This window comes from Mauremys reevesii, linkage group 10 (genome assembly GCF_016161935.1).
Source record: "Mauremys reevesii isolate NIE-2019 linkage group 10, ASM1616193v1, whole genome shotgun sequence".
Taxonomy (NCBI): Eukaryota; Metazoa; Chordata; order Testudines; family Geoemydidae; genus Mauremys; species Mauremys reevesii.
The window spans coordinates 46,272,866-46,290,734 of record NC_052632.1 but is presented as its reverse complement, the minus strand read 5'-3'; the positions used below and the strand labels follow the sequence as shown (position 1 = coordinate 46,290,734).

Below are 17,869 nucleotides of genomic sequence, written 5' to 3'. Positions count from 1 at the left end.
TCAGCAGCATCTGTTGCTCTTCTGAGCACCAAGTCTATCACAATGCAGAAGAGAAGTGGGGATAACACACAACCTTGCTTTATGCCAGTAGCAATCTTAAGCCATTCTGGCTCCACTCTTGGCACAGACTCATCATGCAAAGCTTTTATCAGATTAGCTCTCTTCGTTGGAATTCCATAGTATAGCAAGATCTTCCAGAGGGCTTCTCTGTGGACACTATCAAAAGCTGTCACTTCTCTGTGGACACTATCAGATAGAGATCCCCTGAATACTATCAGATGTACTTGTGTGTGCCTCAAAGCTCAGATTCACCCTGTTGTTTCCTAGCTCTGACTTCCACTGCAACAGAATAGGGCACTGAAGGGATTCATGTGTATCTGTTGGACAGCATCTGTATTTCAAATAATAAAAAAGGGACGTATGAAAGATAGGAAGAGGCTGTTTATGTCTCTGGTTACTGGGAACTCCTGAGATCAAGGCTTTGAGAGTCAATAGCAAGATTCACTGATCACTTCTGCATTGCATGGGTACCTACACAGCCTTATGAAACTCTCAGGGTCATGTCCCAGCATGCACTGGCTCAGAAACCTGGAATGGATTCTCTAGAAGATGCTTTCTTCCTAAGTCCTGGGCAGGGAGAAACAGGGGATGTCCTGCCCTATCATTCCAGCTGGTGACCACCCCCAAATGGTAGCAGCTGAGAACTGGAGCTATTTTCCAGGAAGCGATGTGTTTTATCATCATTGCTAGTAATTTCCATGCTGTGATCTGGCTCCAGACCTAGAGAATGTCTTTCCATCATTGCACCATGGTCTTTTGAGTGCTCCATATTTCAGCCCTACTGCTGCATTAACATGAGCTTTTGAATTTAACTAAGTGCAATAAATAAAATAGTAAAAAACAGATTAGATCCTTTGAGGAGCCCAATACACTTTACGAACAGTGAATGATCCAAGTTCAGTAGAGCCTATAGACTCAGACTCAGACTTTAAGGTCAGAAGGGACCATTGTGATCATCTAGTCCGACCTCCTGCACAATGCAGGCCACAGAATCTCACCCACCCACTGCTGTAACAAACCCCTAACCTATGCCTGAGTTACTGAAGTCCTCTAATTGTGGTTTGAAGACCTCGAGCTGCAGAGAATCCTCCAGCAAGTGACCCGTGCCCCATGCTGCAGAGGTAGGTGAAAAACCTCCAGGGCTTCTGCCAATCTGCCCTGGAGGAAAATTCCTTCCTGACCCCAAATATGGTGATCAGTTAAACCCTGAGCGTGTGGGCAAGACTCACCAGCCAGCACCCAGGAAAGAATTCTCTGTAGTAACTCAGATCCCACCCCATCTAACATTGCATCACAGACCACTGGGCATACTTACCTTCTAATAATCAAAGATTAGTTGCCAAATTAATTGCCAAAATTAGGCTATCCCATCATACCATCCCCTCCATAAACTTATCAAGCTTAGTCTTAAAGCCAGATATGTCTTTTGCCCCCACTACTCCCCTTGGAAGGCTGTTTCAGAACTTCACTCCTCTAATGGTTAGAAACCTTCATCTAATTTCAAGTCTAAACTTCCTAGTGTCCAGTTTATATCCATTTGTTCTTGTGTCCACATTGGTACTAAGCTTAAATAATTCCTCTCCCTCCCTAATATTTGTCCCTCTGATATATTTATAAAGAGCAATCATATCCCCCCTCAACCTTCTTTTGGTTAGGCTAAACAAGCCAAGCTCTTTGAGTCTCCTTTCATAAGACAGGTTTTCCATTCCTCGGATCATCCTAGTAGCCCTTTTCTGTACCTGTTCCAGTTTGAATTCATCCCTCTTAAACATGGGAGACCAGAACTGCACACAGTATTCCAGATGAGGTCTCACCAGTGCCTTGTATAATGGTACTAACACCTCCTTATCTTTGCTGGAAATACTCGCCTGATGCATCCTAAAACCGCATTAGCTTTTTTAACGGCCATATCACATTGGCGGCTCATAGTCATCCTGTGATCAACCAATACTCCGAGGTCCTTCTCCTCCTCTGTTACTTCCAACTGATGTGTCCTCAATTTATAACTAAAATTCTTGTTATTACTCCCTAAATGCATGACCTTGCACTTTTCACTATTAAATTTCATCCTATTACTATTACTCCAGTTTACAAGGTCATCCAGATCTTCCTGTATGATATCCTGGTCCTTCTCTGTGTTAGCAATACCTCCCAGCTTTGTGTCATCCACAAACTTTATTAGCACATTCCCACTTTTTGTGCCAAGGTCAGTAATAAAAAGATTGAATAAGATTGGTCCCAAAACCGATCCCTGAGGAACTCCACTAGTAACCTCCTTCCAGCCTCACAAGTCACCTTTCAGTACAACACGTTGTAGTCTCCCCTTTAACCAGTTCTTTATCCACCTTTCAATTTTCATATTGATCCCCATCTTTTCCAATTTAACTAATAATTCCCCATGTGGAACCGTATCAAATGCCTTACTGAAATCGAGGTACATTAGATCCACTGTGTTTCCTTCGTCTAAAAAATCTGTTACCTTCTCAAAGAAGGAGATCAGGTTGGTTTGGCATGATCTACCTTTTGTAAAACCATGTCTTATTTTGTCCCAATTACCATTGACCTCAATGTCCTTAACTACTTTTTCCTACAAAATTTTTTCCAAGACCTTACATACTACAGATGTCAAACTAACAGGCCTATAGTTACTCGGATCACTTTTTTTCCCTTTCTTAAAAATAAGAACTATGTTAGCAATTCTCCCGTCGTACAGTACAACCCCTGAGTTTACTGATTCATTAAAAATTCTTGCTAATGGGCTTGCAATTTCATGTGCCAGTTCTGTTAATATTCTTGAATGAAGATGATCTGGGCCCTCCGATTTCGTCCCATTAAGCTGTTCAAGTTTGGCTTCTACCTCGGATGTGGTAATATCTACCTCCATAGCCTCATTCCCATTTGTCATCCTACCATTATCCCCAAGATCCTCATTAAAGACTGAGGCAAAGTATTTGTTTAGATATTGGGCCATGCCTAGATTATCCTTAACCTCCATTCCATCCTCAGTGTTTAGCGGTCCCACTTCTTCTTTCTTTGTTTTCTTCTTATTTATATGGCTATAGAACCTTTTACTATTGGTTTTAATTCCCTTTGCAAGGTCCAACTCTATATGGCTTTTGGCCTTTCTCACTTTATCCCTACATGTTCTGACCTCCATAAGGTAGCTTTCCTTGCTAATCCCGCCCATCTTCCACTCCTTGTAGGCTTTCTGCTTTTTCTTAATCACCTCTCTAAGATGCTTGCTCATCCAGCTTGGTCTACAACTCCTGCCTATGATTTTTTTCCCCTTTCTTGGGATGCAGGCTTCTGATAGTTTCTGCAACTTTGACTTGAAGTAATTCCAGGCCTCCTCCACCTTTAGATCCCCAAGTTCTTCAGTCCAATCCACTTCCCTAACTAATTTCCTTAATTCTTTAAAGTTAGACCTTTTGAAATAAAAAACCCTAGTCCCAGATCTATTTTTGTTTATCCTTCCATCTAGTTTGAACTGAATTAGCTCATGATCACTTGAACCAAGGTTGTCCCCTACAACCATTTCTTCTATGAGGTCCTCACTACTCACCAAAACCAAATCTAAAATGGCATCCCCTCTTGTTGGTTCTTCAACTACTTGGTGAAGAAATCCATCAGCTATCACATCCAGAAAAATCTGAGCCCTTTTATTATTACTAGCACTTGTCCTCCAGTCTATATCTGGGAAGTTAAAGTCTCCCATGATCACACAATCCCCATTAGTGTTTACTTTGTTAAAAACATTAAAGAGGTCTCTATCCATATCCAAATTGGATCATGGCGGTCTGTAGCACATCCCAAGCACTATCTCAGGGGAGGCTCTAGTAGCTTTCTTTCCCAGTGTGATTTTTGCCCAGACAGACTCTGTCTTATCCATTCCATCACTTCTTATTTCTTTACAGTTAACCTCATCATTGATATACAATGCTACTCCACCACCTTTGCCTTTATTTCTGTCTTTCCTAAACAGCACATACCCTTCAATACCTGTACTCCAGTCATGACTACTATTCCACCATGTTTCTGTTATCCCTATAATATCCGGTTTCACTTCCTGCACCAGTAGCTCTAGTTCCTCCAATTTTGTTACCTAGGCTCCTCGCATTAGTGTACAAACATCTTAATTTTTGTCGTTTGGTTTCACTGACATTCTTTACCCAGTTAGGCACAGACATTCTACCACCAGTATCACCCATTAGACTGGTATCTACAGTACCCTTCCTCCTTATGTCCATTCTCCTGCCCACGGCTGCATCCTCTCTTAGTTTGTTTTCTTCCCTCTCAATGTTGAATTCCGGCGTGGAGATTACCTGGACATCTCTCAAACATCTCCCTCAAATTCCTAGTTTAAAGCTCTCTTAATCAGTTGTGCCAGCCTCCATCCTAGAAGTCTATTTCCCTCCTTACTCAGGTGAAGTCCGTCTCGAGAGAACAGTCCTCTGTCCATGAATGCTTCCCAGTGGCCGTACATCCCAAAGCCCTCCTTATAGCACCACTGCCTGAGCCATCTGTTGATCGCCATAATCTTCTCACACCTTTGTTGCCCTTCTCTAGGAACAGGCAAAATCCCACTGAAGATCACCTGAGCCTCGATTTCCTTAAGCATCTTCCCCAGTCTGGCATAGTCTCCCTTGATACGTTCCAGCGAGAATCTAGCCGTATCATTTGTTCCCACATGAAGGACAATCAGCGGATTCTTTCCCGCTCCCGTTAGGATCCTTTTCAGCCTCAGGTCCACATCCCGTATCTTAGCACCCGGCAGACAGCACACCCTTCTGTTCTCCGGATCAGCTCTAGTTACTGGCCTGTCTATTCTTCTCAGTAAGGAGTCCCCAATCATGTAGACCTGCCTTTTCCTGGTGACAGTGTGATTCTCCGGTCTATCCCCTGCTCCCTCTGGCTGCAAGTCCTCTCGATTTCTATTGTCCCTTGCAATCTTCCGCAGCCCATCCTGTATCCTCCTGGGGCTCACATTTTGTGTTGTCTCCATTGACTCTTACCCTCTTCCTATAGGACTAGCTGCTCTTCTCTTCTTCCTTGCCCTCTCACCTTCAGCGACCACCTGCTGTGCCCCTTCTTCATTTTCCAACTCTGCAAACCTGTTCCTGAGTTCTATTTCTCCTTCACTGGCCAATCTTTTCCTCTCCCTGGTTCTCTTAGTCACATGCTTCCACCGTCCACTTTCCTCACTCAGCAGTCTCCCCTCAGAATTCTTTGGTCCTGTTTCCATCTGCAAGTCTGAGCTTATCCCTTCAGCCTCCTCATGTCTTTGCTCCATCATCTGCTCGAACCCCCTTCTACACCTGCATCTCCAGTCCTTGGATCTTTTCTTCCATCAGCTTTATCAGGCGGCACTTCATGCAGACAAAACTCTTTTCAGGTACCGCCTCCAGGATCATGTACATGCCACAGCTTCCACATCCAGTCATCCTCATTGTGTCTTTCACTGCTGCCTCTGTATCGGTCATAGCCTTCCCACCTAAAACCTGTTAGTCCTGGAAACACAAACCAAAACTAATCCCTAACAGGCACCAGAACACCACCCACTCCCTTCACTAGCCTGTCAGTTCCTTTGCCTAGGTCTCTAAGTCTCCCCTGCAACCTCCCCCTGTACATTCCCACTGAAACTCCCGTTTACAGCTCTGTTTGCTGGCTCCTGTGCCGCTGCAGCTGTCTGACTGGCTGGCTACCTTTATAGGACCCCTAAGCAGAGAAGCCCCGCCCCCTAATCAGGGCTCAGCTTCTCTCCCAGCACACTGCCCCTACCAGCCTCCACACATGCAAACTACAAAATTCAATCCACAAAATACAAAAACCTGCTCCTCCAACAGAACTCCCACTGAAACTCCCCAGTTTACAGCTCTGTTTGCTGGCTCCTGTGCCGCTGCGGCTGTCTTCCTATGGGAGGAAGGCAGGTATTAATCAAAGCACAGAGAGATAGCTAGTCAGTGGCAGAACCAGTAAGAGAACCCAGAAGTTCTAGTTTCGTCCTTAGCCCCTAGTCAATAGTCCCCACACGACATGGTTCTGGTTGTATTACTTAGATGGCAAGCTCTTTGGGGACAGCACCATCTCTTTGTTCTGAGTCTGTACAGTGCCTAGCATGGTGAGGCCCTGATCCATGATTGGTGCTCCCTCATGCTACTGTAGTACAAATAAATAACAGCAACAGGGCAGGGCTGATTTCCACATGGCATGTGGACTTGTCTTAGAGTGGGAAAACTTGCTCGTGATCTTCATTTTGTCCTGATCATAGAGGCCCTGGCTGGGCCAGGACACCCAGAAGCAGAGTGCTTTTTCATAGTCCCAAAGATCAGGTTCAGGAAACGCTTTTTGTGACAACATGATTTGTGAAAGCTTGCTTAAGTGGGCAACACTGTTTATCCCTGAAGCTACTCGCTGTCACTCAAAATGGCATTGGTCCATCACCGCTAGCAGCCGCTCTCCCTCTCTTCCTGGCCTGCATCAGGGATCATGCCAGCCCTCAAAAGGTCAGCATTAACACAGGGTTCTCATCATCAGGAAATTGTTGACAGCAGCCCTTCTTAATACCATTATTCCATTTCCAAATGCTCAGCCTGCCTCACACAGCGGGGACAATGTGAGACAATGCACATTGCACAATTGATGACAATGCACATCAGCCTTCTGCATGAATTAATATGTTCTCACAGAGTCTGGTAGCCTGGACGCTAACTGCCACGTGTCTCTCTCCCTAGGCTGGTTCTTATTTGCAGCATGCTTGGCATACCTGAGTAACACACCTGTCTGTCGATATAAAGAATACAATTGCCATTTGGATTTTAAACAAATTATATTCTAATGGACCCATCAAGAGATGCACATTAAACATGTGATATTATTTACTGTAATCCCTCTTCTTCCTCAGCCACTCCTCATGGTATATTACTCTCTTCAATCATTGCCTCTAAATCAGCACTGTAAGCTCGCTGGGGTAGAGACTTTTTCTTGTAAAGCACCTACCCATAATTTAGGTGCTGTATAGATAAATAACTAATGAAAAGCATCAAATGTTACAAAGTATTTCCCCTGGTATTTAAAATGTACAGGTGGGGCACTGTCAGCAGATGCCATTCCCAAACACACTCCATACAGTATGTAAAGTCCAAATGCTTCCCTGCCTGCAGTTTGGCTTTAATAACAAGCAAAAGAGGTATTAGACAACAAAGTTCAGCTTGACCCCTCTCCCCAGGCCTGCTGCTCTTCGGGTTCCTCACTCAGGACTGCTCAGACCACACCATAGGTCCTTTTTCCTCAGGGAGCCACTCCCAGCTGTCTCTAATCCAGGCAAGGTAATGTGCCACCTGTCTCAGGGAGACAGTCCACTTAACCCCTTTCCAGCAGGATCAACTCCTGCTGATGGAATGGGGTGTTTCAGGCACATGCTGCCAGCCTGTTACAGGCACAATACTGTTACTCAAATACAAGAGTATATTGGACCTGATTTTGCTGAGCAGCAGCAACTCTCATCACTTCTAGGGCTGGTTTTATGATGGTGGACATGCTTGAGTTTTGAAACCCCAAAACTCATCTCACTGGTGTCCTCTCCCTGCTCCAAGCATGGAATGGAGAGGTGAAAGGCTGCTGTGCTAGCTACCCTATGGTGCTGTCTCAAGCCTAGATCTGTGACTCTGCACTTAAAAAACAAGCAAGCAAGCCCACTCTTCATCCCTAATCCAGAGCTGACAGAATGGAGTGGCCATCCAACTGGCAGCCCTCCTGCAGCCTCCTCATGGGCAGGTGGAGGACTCCATCTGCATAATGTTCCTCACCCCCCATCCCCACCAAACCAACACTGGCACATCACAGCCAACACACTGATTCAGGCAGACATCTTGTCACAATAACAGCTTCTGCCAAGAACTGCCTGGAGAAATGCAACTAAGGGGTGGGGAAGTGCTGCCTGCCTGCTGTCTAATGCTTTGGCTCTGCCAGTACTGTGACGTTGCACTCCATATGTTTTATGGAAATATGCTAATGAGTGTGAATATGATGCAACTGGAATATGCTTTATGCAAAAGGTCTCTTGTAAGGTATCATTACAAAGCTTATCTACTGAGTGGGTTCATCCTATTTGTATGAATGTATCATTCTTGTATCTAAAACTAGAAATATGAAATACTACTCTGAGGTCCTATTGTAATTATGCAAAGTGTGAGCCATTAATGGTGGCTTAGGATCTTGATGGCTCCCATTGACTAGGACAATTGGTTGTGAATGGGTTTATTTACCTGCAAGCCTTCCTGTGTACATGACATGGGTAATGAAGAATGAGGTCTTACAGTGACATGTGACCATGTCACATGATACTGGAATCCATCTTAAACCTGGTGCTTTTCCATTTAGAAGGAGGGGTGGGGACCCAGAGAGATGAAAGATTCCCGCCTTGTGCCAAAGCTATAAAAGGGGGTGGAAAAGAACAAAGGGAGCTGCCAGTCATGAGAAAACCCCTAAGATGGCTGCTGGAACTAACAAGGACTGTACCGGGGAAAGGATTGGGCCCAGACTAGGAAGGAGTCTAGTCTGGGAGAGAAGCTTATTGGAATATCTCCGAGAGTGAGATTTACCTGTATTCAGTTTCTTAATGTATTAGTCTTAGACTTGTGTGTTTTGTTTCATTTTGCTTAGTGACTTACTTTGTTCTGTCTGCTATTACTTGGAACCACTTAAATCCTACTTTTTATACTTAATAAAATCACTTTTGTTTATTAATTAAGCCAGAATAAGTGATTAATACCTGGGGGAGCAAACAGCTGTGCATCTCTCTCTATCAGTGTTATAGAGGGCAGACAATTTATGAGTTTACCCTGTATAAGCTTTATACAGAGTAAAACAGATTTATTTGGGAGTTGGGTGTCTGGGTGCTAGAGACAGGAGTACTTGGTGAGCTGTTTTCGGGTAAGTCTGCAGCTTTGGGGGCGTGGTTTAGACCCTAAGTCTGTGTTGCAGTAGGCTAGCATGTCTGGCTCAACAAGACAGGGTTCTGGAGTCCCAATCTGCCAAAGAAAATGGACCCAGAGGTAGTTTTAGCACATCAGGTGACAGTCCCAAGGGAGTCTCTGTGACCAAACCCGTCACAAGCACAATGGTTAACTGCTTGTGATAAGGAGATCTCAAGCAGAGCAGATCAAAGGCAGAGTTTCTGGCATAGGCAGAGAGTCACAGAGGTATCTAACGCCAAGGAGGTCATGTGTACAAAGCCTTCCACCTCCAACGCTCTCTCTGTGAGTATGACTGGCTCAGAATTCCCAGGCCAACAAAAACATTGGGATGGCTCCAGGAAAGCTGGGTAAATTGCAAGCTTCTTTATGCCAGAGTCAGGTTGCAGTTAGACTAGGGAAAAGAGCCCCTGAAAGCAGATTTGAGTTTAAAAAGGAGAAACCCTCCAAACACTGGACAGCCACAGAATTATTTCAGGGAAGTTCTAGCCTTTGTTGGACAGGAGGTCAGATGGTGCCCAGCCTTATTACACAGGAGGGCCACATAAACCTAAGCACAACCTTATGTGGGCCAAACAGATTCCTTATATTTTAATGAGATTTAAAGTCACCTGCATTGATTTTTATTTTATGTTCAGCTTGTTTTGTATGTATTTAAATAGGTTGTTTCTATGTACAGTATAGTGTGTTGAAGCAGGCTACGGGCCTTAAGAAACTGCTCTGGTGGGCTGTGTACGGCCCATGTAGCATAGATTAAGCCCCCCTGGACTAGATCACATTGTTCCTTTCTGGCCTTGGAATCTATGAATCCAACGGGAAGGTCTAAAACACACAAGCATAGGAATGGATGGAAACTCATAGTTAAAGGAACTCCAGGATAACCTTAACTCTGCTCCCAGAAACCTGCCTCCTTATGCACCAGCCACATAAAGGAATACAAGTACTGCAGTGACTGTTGCTGAAATTGCAGACTGGGGTACAATTCTTACTACCTGTTGATGGGAGTTGGGTATCCAGTTTCCTTGGGTGCCTTTGAAAAGCCCAAATACCAGGGCTAATGACACCTACAGGCACAGGGAACCCAATCACCTATCATGAGGGGACTCTATTGGGAAGGTGTGATGGGGGCTGGATAGCTCTTTGCAGGAGGCTGTTTGGCCAGGAAAGAAGCATGCCCTGGGCAGTGATACATATAGAGCAGGTGGGTGGTGCACAAACTAGTATGGGACAGTGTATAGCAGGGTGAGATATGGTTCCGATCACCCTCATTGAAGATGCATGGTGGGATGGCTGTATTATAATTAGGACCAGTGTGGGGATGTTGAGTGAAATGCCCATTTAGAAGCGCACCATAACACTTAGGCCCAGGATAAGGGAACTCAGCAAAGGTTGAAAAGAAAATGATCGAAGTTTTCAGGTCAGAAAAGCTGAACTGAACTGAAGAGGTGACTCTGATAGTAACAAGTCACAAGCATTCCACCAAACAGGTATTCCTTGTTAGGAGTCAGGTTAGAGTTCAGGTTTTGAATCAACTACCCCATCAATTCAGCAGAGGTACCTGTGCCCAGATGGAGAGAGTCCCCTGTCTTGCAGCAGTGTCATGGACTCACGGGCAGTTAGCAGGGTACTGGAGCAAGCCAGAAAGGGTTAACCATGAAACAAATGCTGCCTGAAGTCCCAAAAGCTGTGAGTAAAGAGGCATGTGTCAGCCTGCTGCCTGGCTAAAGAGGAATCAGGAGCCTTTGTCTGAGGACACTAATGGGAAATGACAGGCGAGATGACATGCTGGGATGGCAGAATTATCAAATATGATTAGCTACCACATACATTCACACAGGGAAAGCCATTAACCTCTGCAACCAGAGTAACTGCCCTCCTCCTCCAGCCCCTCCCCAAAGCCCTTCAGAGTGCAGTGGATCTACAATGCATAGGTTATTGCCATGGGGCTTGTGATGGGACTGATAGGATTTCTGCTCCCCTTAAAGGAGATGAGATGCTGATGGTTGCACTGACCCTTATGTCCAGATCTGCCATGTGGGGGAGGGGAAGATGCTGTTTTTCTCCCCCCCCCCCCCCCGGTCTGGAACCAAAACAGAAAGCGCCTTTGATGAATATGTTTCTGAAGGTCTAGGCACACAATCTCAAGCTGGATGGCTTCTGACTGGCAGCCCTGCTCACGCCCTGCACTGCAGCACTGAGACACTCCAAGAGCCACTGGACCACCTATTCTCTTAACTCCACCTCTGCCATGGGAGGAGTTTATGAGCTGGCCCTGATGATCTGCAGAAAGAAATAGCATTTGGGGCTTATGCAGAGGAACACAGTCATTTTGCTGCACACTGGATCTTCACAAGCTGGGGAGAAGATGTGCAGCAGGAAAGGAGAGTCAGAGTTTCTCTCATCAGACAAGGCCACAGCCAGGATCCCCTAGGCAAGAACAAAGGGTGTGCACTTTCCTACAGTAAAACGTAAGGCACCAACCAAGGATGGGAGGGAGTCTGCTGCAGGGGAGGGAGTCCCGTGATGGCAAAGGGGAGCTAAAGCTAGTCTCTGCAGCCCAGAGATGCTCTAGAGATGACCTTCAGCAATCAGTGTGGTATTATTCTTCTGTCAGAGGTGGGTAAGAACCAAGGTGCAAGATCCACCCCCCGCCCCCCTAAATTTCTGACTGTTTCTAATTCAGATCTGAACATTGTGGCTTGAGTCCCTCCTGTTTACTTTGGGGTGGTGAAAGCTAGAATAAGGCAGTGGCTGTGGACAGTGTTAAGCTGTTCTCAAGGAAGCTGACTGCAGCTAGAGAAGACTAGGTTTTGCCATCAGCGCAGAAGATGACAGGCTATTGTTTATACCATGATTCAGCAGGAGGCGGAAGCACCCCAGTCTAAGAACTGAGTCTGCTGAAAGGTCTAAGCTACCAGAGGAACCGTACTCAAATCTGGAGCCAGGAAATGCATTACAATCCTAAGGCACAGGCCAAGAACATCAAAGGGCTTGCTGAGGTTCCCTAGCTAGGCTGAAGTTTGAGCACCTGGCTGGTGGGATCAGGCAGTAGTTCATGAGCTGAAGCAGTGTGAAGCTGGGCCAGCATGCACCAAAGAGAAGGCTCTGCCAAAGCTACCACAAAGAGATAGTGGTTAGGGGCACAGTCTGGAATGAGATGTAGATGTATCATTCCAATCATAACAGAAAGGGGGCTGGCACCCCAGAGCCTAGCTCCCAAGTGAAATGAGTTTGACAGGTTTCACTCAGGCTCCTGTCAGTGGATATCCCAAAGATACCCACCCAGTTGGCAATGACTGTCTGCTCAGGAGATGTGGCTGTTACTCATGGGAGAGCTGTATGGGCATCATTTCAGATTTAGCCTTGATTAGTGCCCTAGTAAACTGCCAAGCAAAGTGCCACCTACATGACCTCTCATTGCATGCGTATTTACAGCCCTGTGCTTTAACTCATGCCCTGCTTGGGCACTCAGGTGATGGAAAGATATATAAAGTCTGATTAAAGGAAAAGGGGGGAATTCCCTTTGTGGATTCATTTTATAATTTGATTGCTAAGAGCAAGACCACAGCTGACAGATATGACTGACTAAGGGATCTTCACTGCCCTTCCCCCACCTATTCCCCACCCATTCCTCTCACTGCTGCCTGTAGTAAAGTACAGCAAACTCACAAGCATTTCCTCAAGACAGGCTCCTGAGTCCTGTCAATTCTATCCCTGACACTGATTGCACTCGAAATGAACACAGTCTCCAAGTCACCACTGAGGATCAAAGCAGCAAAGCATAAGAAGGACCAGTCCTTTAATAAGCGCGTTGGTGGCTCTAAGGGTATGTCTACTCTGTAATGGAACACCTGCAGCAGGCTCATGTCAGCTGACTTGGGCTTATGGGCCTGTGGGGCTGTAAAATTGCAGTGTTGGTGTTTGGGCTCAGGCTGGAACCTGAGCTCAGGGACCTTGCAAAGAGGGAGGGTCCCAGAGCCCAGGCCACAGCCTAAGCCTGAACAACAACACTGCAATTTTATAGCTTCACAAGCTCAAGCCAGCTGACATGGACCAGCCATGGGTGTTTCACTGCAGTGTAGACAGACCCTAACTCCACTTCCTCCATGAGAAGGAAGAATTTTGTGACTCCATCCCCTTGAGAGGATCTCATGGCGGAAGAGAGGAAGTCAGCAAGAGCCAGACCTCCAGCTAGGAGCAAAGTGCCTTGTGTAGCACTGGGTGGAGAAAGGTCATCCTGGTTTGTAAGGATTGCGAGATTCCAAAATTGGGTTTTGTTTCCATTTTAACAAACATAAAACACTCAAAATTCTCTGTGAGAGCCCTGACAGACCACAAGGGAAATGGGGGGTGAGAGAGAGCTGGAGAGTGTGGGAGCCAGGCAAGAAGTGAGGAGCCTGGGAGCCCTGGCTCTTGGGCCATTTGCCCGGTGGGCTACTCCAGAGCCAGGGACACTGGAAGCCCAGGCCAGCTGTTGAGGAGCAGGACAGGAAAGCAGGCTGACATCCATCAGAAGCCTGGCTGATTTCTCTCAGAATCCCACTGAACTTAGCCTATTTCTCTGGAACATTTCCATTTTAATGAATCAGCAGATTCCAATGGAGAAAATGTTTCATCAAAATGTTTCTGACCAGTTCTAGGCTTAAGCTTTATCTAAAAGGTCCTATGTGATGAGTCAGAGCTGGTGAACCAGTCTATCTAGGTACTATAGGGCTCTCACTGTAGGAGCTGAGCACCTCACACCCATTACACTGCTCTACAGCCAAAATGCTTATGAAATAAATGTAGTCAAACTTTACTAATTCTGGGTCACCGAGAAAAATAATGATGCTTAAAATTGTTGATTGGCTCTAGTTTTCAAGATATGCTATTGGGTCACTATATATGATCCTTGACTTGGGAATGGTGGAGGATAAGTGAGTTATAAAGGGAAGGGATCTCAATTTAAACCAGAAATTACTAAAATACATCTTTGATCGGATCTATGAATAAATCTATGACTGGGTTTGGACAGTACTTGCTTTTTAGGCAAAACAAGGAGTGATGCAATCTGAAGCTGGTATTGCGTCATACATGATATGAATTGCATCATGTTATTCCTAGAAGTCATGGATGATGCAATCATAACAAAGCTTACATCACTCTGCTGAACAAATTGTCCTATATCGAGAAATCATACAGTGTCGTGCTCTTATTTGTCAGTGTTTGATTTTGCAAAGGGACACATTTCTGTTTAGCCAAAGTGAGCAGAGATGCCTCGTGCTTGTGTGAACAGTGCAAATAACTTCTGCTATATTTGTGCTTGATTGCTTGTTTGACCAGTCTGACCTGGGAGTGCTTTGTTCCAGCTGGGCCTGACTGTTATAAAAAGGCAGTCAGCTGCAAACCAGCTGAGCAGCGAACAGCAGAGAGGCAAACAGAAGGAGTTTGCCTGGGAGTTCGCCTGGAGAGAGCCTACTGAGCCCCCCCCCCTCACAGGTTTCTCTGAGTAGCGTCTGCCACAGGTAAGGAAGCTCTTAGAAGGAAGAGCCTATGGATGCTGAGCGATCCGCTGTTGTGACCTGCGCAGGATGCGCCATGTTCATCTTCCTGCCACAGGCTAGAAGTGACTTTGTCTGTACAAAGTGCAAGCTGATCTCCATACTGGAAGATTCAAGGTCTGGAGAAATGAATATGAACCCTGTGTTCCATAAAAGAACATGAGGATTTCCTGGATAGATATCAGGATCAGCTTCAGCGGGCACAATGTTCTGAAGATTCAGAGCAGGCTACACAGCGGGGACAGAAGGCCAGCGAGGATAATTGGTGGCATGTGACTTCCAGAAGAGGAAAGAATACCAGAAACGTCCATGTACCAGTAACACAGATGCAGGTGCGCAACCGTTTTCATGTTCTCTCCGCAGGTACTAGTGCAGAGGGTGGAGTGGATGATACATCTGAGGGAACAGAGCAGAAGGAGACTCCACTGATTGGAAGGCATGAGATGCGCCATCCTAGGGATGGGGGTTCCACGACCACCACTCCCAAGAGGAGGAGGAGGAGGAGGAGGAGGAGGAGGAGGGTGGTCGGGGACTCTCCTCAGGGGGACTGAGTCATCTAGCTGCCGCCCTGACCGGGAAAACTGAGAGGTGTGCTGCTTCCCAGGGGCTAGGATTCACGATGTGATGGAGAGACTGCTGAGACTCATCAAGCCCTCGGATCGCTACCCCTTCCTGCTTCTCCACGTGGGCACCAATGATACTGCCAAGAATGACCTCGAGCCTATCACTGCAGACTACGTGGCTCTGGGAAGAAGGATAAAGGAGTTTGAGGCACAAGCGGTGTTCTCGTCTATCCTCCCTGTGGCAGGAAAAGGCCAGGGTAGAGACTGTCGAATCGTGGAAATCAACAAATGGCTACGCAGATGGTGTCAGAGAGAAGGGTTTGGATTCTTTGACCATGGGATGGTCTTCCAAGAAGGATTGCTAGGCAGAGACGGGCTCCACCTCACGAAGAGAGGGAAGAGCATCTTTGAAAGCAGGCTGGCTAACGTAGTGAGGAGGGCTTTAAACTAGGTTCACTGGGGGAAGGAGACCAAAGCCCCGAGGTAAGTGGGATATTGGGAGAAAGCACAAGTAGGTGAGTGCAAGAGGGGAGGGCTCCAGCCCCATACTGGGACAGCAGGACGATCAGGGTGTTATCTTAGATGCCTATACACAAATGCAAGAAGCCTGGGGAACAAGCAGGGAGAACTAGAAGTCCTGGCACAGTCATGGAATTATGATGTAATTGGAATAACAGAGACTTGGTGGGATAACTCACATGATTGGAGTACTGTCATGGATAGATATAAACTGTTCAGGAAGGATAGGCAGGGCAGAAAAGATGGGGGAGTTGCGTTGTATGTAAGAGCAGTATGACTGCTCAGAGCTCCAGTATGAAACTGCAGAAAAACCTGAGAGTCTCTGGATTAAATTTAGAAGTATGAACAACAAGGGTAATGTCGTGGTGGGAGTCTGCTACAGACCACCAGACCAGGGGGGGATGAGGTGGACGAGGCTTTCTTCCAGCCACTAACAGAAGTTGCTAGATCACAGGCCCTGGTTCTCATGGGTGACTTTAATCACCCCGATATCTGCTGGGAGAGCAATACAGCGGTGCACAGACAATCCAGGAAGTTTCTGGAAAGAGTAGGGGACAATTTCCTGGTGCAAGTGCTGGAGGAACTAACTAAGGGAAAAGCTCTTCTTCACCTGCTGCTCACAAACAGGGAAGAAATAGTAGAGGAAGCAATAGTGGATGGGAACCTGGGAGGCAGTGACCATGTGATGGTCGAGTTCAGGATCCTGACACAAAGAAGAAAGGAGAGCAGTAGAACAGAAACCCTGGACTTCAGAAAAGCAGACTGACTCCCTCAGGGAACTGATGGGCAAGATCCCCTGGGAGAATAACATGATGGGGAAAGGAGTCGAGGAAAGCTGGCTGTATTGTAAAGAATCCTTATTGAGGTTGCAAGAACAAACCATCCCGATGTGTAGGAAGAAAAAGTAAATATGGCAGGCGACCAGCTTGGCTTAACAGTGAAATCCTTGCTTGTCTTAAAACACACACAAAAAAAGAGCTTACAGGAAGTGGAAGATTGGACAAATAACCAGGGAGGAGTATAAAAGTATTGCTCAGGCATGCAGGAGTGAAATTAGGAAGGCCAAATCACGCTTGGAGTTGCAGCTAGCCAGAGATGTTAGGAGTAACAAGAAGGGTTTCTTCAGGTATGTTAGCAACAGGAAGAAAGTCAAGGAAAGTGTGGGCCCCTTGCTGAATGAGGGAGGGAACCTAGTGACAGAGGATGTGGAGAAAGCTAGTGTACTCAATGCTTTTTTTGCCTCTGTCTTCACAGACAAGGTCAGCTCCCAGACAGCTGCACTCTGCAGCGCAGTATGGGGAGGAGGTGACCAGCTCTCCCTGGAGAAAGAAGTAGTTCGGAACTATTTAGAAAAGCTGGACGAGCACAAGTCCATGGGGCCGGATGCGCTGCATCCGAGGGTGCTAAAGGAGTTGGCCGATGAGATCGCAGAGCCATTGGCCATTATCTTTGAAAAATCATGGCGATCGGGGGAGGTCCCGGATGACTGGAAAAAAGCTAATGTAGTGCCCATCTTTAAAAAAGGGAAGAAGGAAGATCCAGGGAACTACAGGCCAGTCAGTCTCACCTCAGTCCCTGGAAAAATCATGGAACAGGTCCTCAAGGAATCAATTCTGAACCACGTAAAGGAGGGGAAAGTGATCAGGAACAGTCAGCATGGATTCACCAAGGACAAGTCATGCCTGACTAACCTAATTGCCTTCTATGATGAGATAACCGGCTCTGTGGATGAGGGGAAAGCAGTGGATGTGCTATTTCTTGACTTTAGCAAAGCTTTTCATACAGTCTCCCACAGTATTCTTGCCAGCAAGTTATAGTATGGGCTGGATGAATGGACGGTAAGGTGGATAGAAAACTGGCTAGATGGTCGGGCTCAACGGGTAGTGATCAATGGTTCAATGTCTAGTTGGCAGCCGGTATCAAGTGGAGTGCCACAAGGGTCGGTGCTGGGGCCGGTTTTGTTCAATATCTTCATTAACGATCTGGAGGATGGTGTGGACTGCACCCTTAGCAAGTTTGCAGATGACACTAAACTGGGAGGAGTGGTTGATACACTGGAGGGTAGGGATAGGATACAGAGGGACCTAGACAAATTAGAGGATTGGGCCAAAAGAAATATGATGAGGTTCAACAAGGACAAGTGCAGAGTCCTGCACTTAGGATGGAAGAATCCCATGCACTGCTACAGACTGGGGACCGAATGGCTGGGCAGCAG

General features: G+C 46.3%; 1 protein-coding gene across 3 annotated transcripts in view; it reads right to left on the bottom strand.

The window, feature by feature from the left end:
• Nucleotides 1-17,869, bottom strand: part of CCDC33 (coiled-coil domain containing 33) — a 344,384-nt gene that overhangs the window by 164,245 nt on the left and 162,270 nt on the right. The gene's annotated exons all lie outside the window — the stretch shown is intronic.